Genomic DNA, 5285 nt, shown 5'->3' with positions numbered 1-5285 from the left:
GTATGCTCTAACTTGGCAGGGTTATGTTGCTCATATCGTGCGTATGGTGTCTCGCATTGCTATGTCATTTGATTAGTTTAGACATGGTTTGTATGAATGCCACCTGTTCAGTGTCTAATTACCATATATGTGAATTATGCATTGCCATCTTGTTGCAAGACATTATATATGTGAATTATACAATGCTATCTTGTTGCAAAGGCATTATATATGTGAATTATGCAATGCCATGCTGTTTAGCCAATCACCATGTATGTGAATTATATCATGCTATCATTTTTTGTATTACGTGTTTCATTTGTCGACAACGTTTGTATATTCAACTACTGTTCCTGTGCATCAGCCATTTGAAGCGGTGATGGAAGTATCTGGAGTGAAAACAAGGTATTCAGAGCAGACAATGCTACCTGCTGAAGCAGACATCTTGCTGGTTACAGAGAGCTCCTCAGAGGAGGATTCAGAGACTGATGACCAGTCCTATTTCCCCCCTGAGGTCTATGCTCAAACTTGGCAGGGTTATATTACCCATGTCATGCATGTTGTCTTGCATTGCTTAGTTTTTACATCATATATGGATTGCCATCTGCTTACTTGCTTACTATATAAATTATATATTTGAATTATATCATGCCATCAAGTTTACATAGTACATACACATCATCTATCTGAATTATGGCATGGCAACCCATTTAATAAAGACATCATATAGTTATATCATCTCATCTTGTTTAGTGTTTACAGTCATCATATTTTGAATTATGGCATTCTATCCGTGAATGTATGTGAATTATGGCATGCCAACCTATTTAATAAACACATTATATAGTTATGTCATGTCATCCTATTTACATAGTCTCATATTTTGAACTATGCCTTCCCATCTTTTTTAGTTAGCCATCATAATGTGAAATTGTGTCATGCTATCCTGTTTAGTTAGCCATCATATATGTGAAATTGTGTCATGCTATCCTGTTTGGTTAGACAACATAAATATGAATTATTTCATGCCCTCTTTTGTTCCCCACTATCCATTGCACCTGTCTATCATACAATGTCTATACTTTCAATTACTTTTCTTGTTTATCAACCATTTGAATTGGAGAGCGTGATGGCAGTATCTAAGGGAGTAACAACACGGTCTTCAGAAAAGATAGTGCTACCAGTTGATGCAGATAGAACCACGGTTGTACTTGCCCAAGGACCAGATCCACCACACATAACCCAGAATCTCGCAGATTGTACCCCTACCCAATTGGACAGAGAACCAGCTACACCCCTTCTAACCCCAACCCCGGCAGATAGTAACCCTGTTCCAGTTGACACAGCACCGTCTCCACCATAGAGCACCCAAACACGAGCAGTTAGTAAGGGAACTGCAGTGCCCAAAGCACGAGGACCACCACTCTGAATCCCAACTCAACGCTTAAAGGAGAAGAAGATTTGTTCTCAGGTCAGGTTCTGTAGCTATGGTTCATACTCCTTTGCTCTTGCATTACTGTATTTACTCATACCAACTATTTTCAATTTTGAAGGATGGAATTGAAACTCCAATGGCGCAACAAGTATGTTTTAAACCTGTTTCTTTAACTGGTTTGCTGTTGTAACCTGCTCTATGTTGATTTCAGTTTCAATTGAATAAACAGTTATGTTCTCATGTCATGCACATTACAAGTGTTGTTATTGCTCTATAGTTACCCACACTTATATTCTGTCTATTCTGCTTTGTCTTGAACAAATATTATTTGAACTGTGTCTCTATCTTGATTTGGCAACAAAAACTAGAATGATATAGACCATAAAGTGACCATGGTACATAGATATATGTTTGTTTCATGCTGTTATCTTGTCCACTTTACTACTGAACTCATTTACCAAAATGAGTTTCATATACAACATGGTAAACATGTGATGTGTCTGCTTGTTTCTCTTTTAGAATGCGGACAAAATATTGGAGAACAGTACCGCGTTATCCAATGGTAAAGGAAGTAATGCAGATAAGGTTCAAGATAGTGAGACATCCCTGTTGGTCTCCAAGAAAGCTGATAAAAACTATCTTGACGACAGTGAGGGAACCCAAAAGTCCTGTCTTGATGTAGTGTTCGAGTTACTGGCCACTACTGCTGGCACAAGCTCTTTGAACTCGCTGCCTGAATCATTTCGTCTTCTTGAGTCTCAACTTCAAGTTGAAATACATCGATCAGATGTGCTGCAACAGGAAGCTGAAGGACTAAGGAAGTCCCTGCAGAATTCAGATGCATATTTTCTGGTGCAACAGCAAGCGCTGGAGGATTTAATCGCCAAACAAGAGGAAGTTAATAAGCTTGCTAAGCATCTTGCCAGCATTATGGGTACCCAGGATATTGTTTCTTGAGATCTTCTCAAGTGGTTTCAGTTCTGGATTTCTTTTGCTGCGGCGTTTATTTGCGCTGGTCGCCAACTTTGACAACCAGTGTATATGATATGCTGCTTTGTTCCCTATATTTGCACTGGTGGCGAACTTTGATGCCCAGTGGATGTAATATGTGTAATAGCCGTGATAGCCTAGCGTTAGTTGCTTGCTTATTTATTTCCTTGTTGTCTTGTTTATTTGTTTGCTTGTAGTCATTGCAGTTCTTTTTCCGCGGTTAGCTAGTGGCTGCAATAACCTATTTTTTAAAACTAGGCCAGAATAACCATGGGCTAATATTTACTGTAGTGACACTGGGCCTCCTACTGGCCGTAGAAACAATGGGCCTTCTATGGGCCATAGAAACAATGGGCCTTCTACGGGCCGTAGAAACAATGGGCCTTCTGCGGGCCGTATCATCAATTTGCCTTATACGGGCTGTATGATTGATTGGCCAAACATGGGCCAAACAGACCGCATTATGGCCGTAAACGGGCTAGAGTTGGAATCATCCGTTCATGGGCCGACCATAACGGGCCATCGTTAATAGGCCGTATTTGATGACGCTATGAAAACGGCCCAACGTATTAACGGACCACAAACGGGCCGAATGTAACCACGGGCTAAATTTGGCCCACAAGCAAAAAATGACAGTAACGGGCCGTAAGTAAACGAATGCTGGAAATGAGCCCAAGAATAAATGGGCTCTGAGAAGGCCGAAAGATAACATGGGCTGGAAACGGCCAACGGAATAACGGGCCGTTAATGGGTATAAAGTGATACACTGTTCATTACGGGCCAGTTTCACCATGGGCCGTTAATGGGTGTAAAGTGATACACTGTTCATTACGGGCCAGTTTCACCACGGGCCGTTAATAGGCCAAGAGTTACATAGGGCCTCATATGGGCCGAAAGACATCATGGGCCATACATGCGCCAGAAGTGAAAACGGGCTGGAATCATATTGGATGGCCCAGATGACGCTACTGGGCCTAATTCAGATAGGGCATAACGGGCCTTGGGTTAGCGGGCTGTAAATGGGCTATATGCGAACAGGCCGTTAACAGGCTTTCCATGGGCCGGCCCGCCACCTTTTGACCAAGTCAAACGGGCCGGCCTTTTCACAGGAATGGGTCTCTGTTGGGCCGTGCCACGTGACGACGTATCATAGGCGCCTTCCGTCCAATGAGTGGATGCCATCTGTCCCAACGATGAGCCGACACGTGTTTCCTCCAGCCAATGATGATTTTACACATGGAAAATCCCCATTGGTCGGGGCTGTTAATGGGTTATCGGATCCAAAACCCGACCCGATAGCTTAACGGCGTTCCATTACGGTGGATGCCACGTGTCGGTCACCCTTGACGAAAGCACTTCTGTGACGCGCGATTTATCGTCATGGAAGTGGACACTTCCGTGATGATAATTTTGGCAATGTCATGGAACACTTCTACGACAGCACAGGTACGACTATCTTGATTCTGTCATAAATTTGTCATGGATGTACATGCATGACAGAAAACGTGACCTACTGTGACAAACACGTATCATCACGGAAGTGTATTTTTTTTGTAGTGCCCCCCACATATTAAGGGTTATTGTCACTATCATATTGCCCTTCAGATGAAGATGCATAACTGCCATCATAGCCATCTTGTTCTTCTTCCACAACTTATTTTAACTTTGGATTTAGAACACTCCTGCTCTCTTGTGTTAAAACAGTAGGACCTACAGCTGCAATAGAGTAGCTACTCCGACCTTCATAATCAACACCTTGTTGATCAACAACATAAACAGGTGGATCAGCCAGATCATAAACAACAGGCTCAGAATAAACAATTGGATCTAAATTTTGCTTCTCTACAAAACCATTTTGTGCTACACTGACAGCTGGTGGACAAGCCCTAAATAGCAAATTAAGCACCAAACTCTCCTCATTTTGAATCTTGATCAACTCTAGTTTAACATTACTATCAACCAATTCCAAGCCCTGCTCTCCTGGGGTCTCCATGTAAAACATTAGTGAATCATCAATACTAAAGCCTTGTGTTTCCATCAATGCAATCATATTCAGATATGTCACATCTGAACCGCTTAGCTTCCTCTCTAACAGATCGTTATTGTCAAAATGGATCCTAACATTCCATATGTCTTCATATAAACTACAATTCACATGCAATTTACCTAATCAGTACACTATAACCCTAATTAGAAAATAAAGAGAAGAAAAAAGATAGAAACTTACAGGACGCCGCCGAGCCCGTGGGTCAGCTCATGGCTATTGCTAGGGTTCGCCACCCAAAGCTGTGCCAGCTGTACCCGCTGCTCCATCGACAGTGCTGGCTCCATGAACTCCTCCTCGTCGCTAGAATACTCAGAGCTCGAGTAGCCGTCGCCGCCCTCGATTGCTCCTGTCGGGCCACTGCCGAAGAGGGGAATGTTTGCGCTGCTGTCATAGCCGTCGTCGCCGCTGCCGCCACCACCGCCCGGAGTCGCCGCCGCCATCGCTGTAGAGACGCATGGGGGAGCTAGGGTTCGCCGTTCATCGACAAACAGAGGAAGAGAGGAGACAGAGCACGGGTTGGTCCGGTTCAAGCCGGACCGCACCTATCGAGCAAGCTGCGGGTGCCGATTCGCCAGCATGGCAGCTGACGCACGGGCCCGGGTGGTCAGTTCCAGCGTCAATACGTAGAAATACGAAGTTTAGCCTGATTTGCAATGGTTCGCCCCAAACTTGGTACTGACATGTAAAAATTACCAAACTTGGTACCAATTCGCCACCACCGCCCCAAATATGGTACTATCTTGTAATCATCTCTTTTTGTAGGGCGACTCTGCTAGGATTTCGGTCGCTGCCGGTGGCGGCGGGTGCGGAAGTCATGTGTTGACCTGTGCTACG

Source organism: Triticum aestivum, chromosome 3D, assembly GCF_018294505.1.
Source record: "Triticum aestivum cultivar Chinese Spring chromosome 3D, IWGSC CS RefSeq v2.1, whole genome shotgun sequence".
In the NCBI taxonomy this organism is placed as follows: Eukaryota; Viridiplantae; Streptophyta; class Magnoliopsida; order Poales; family Poaceae; genus Triticum; species Triticum aestivum.
The sequence above is the reverse complement of the archived record's forward strand: the minus strand, read 5'-3'. Positions refer to the sequence as shown.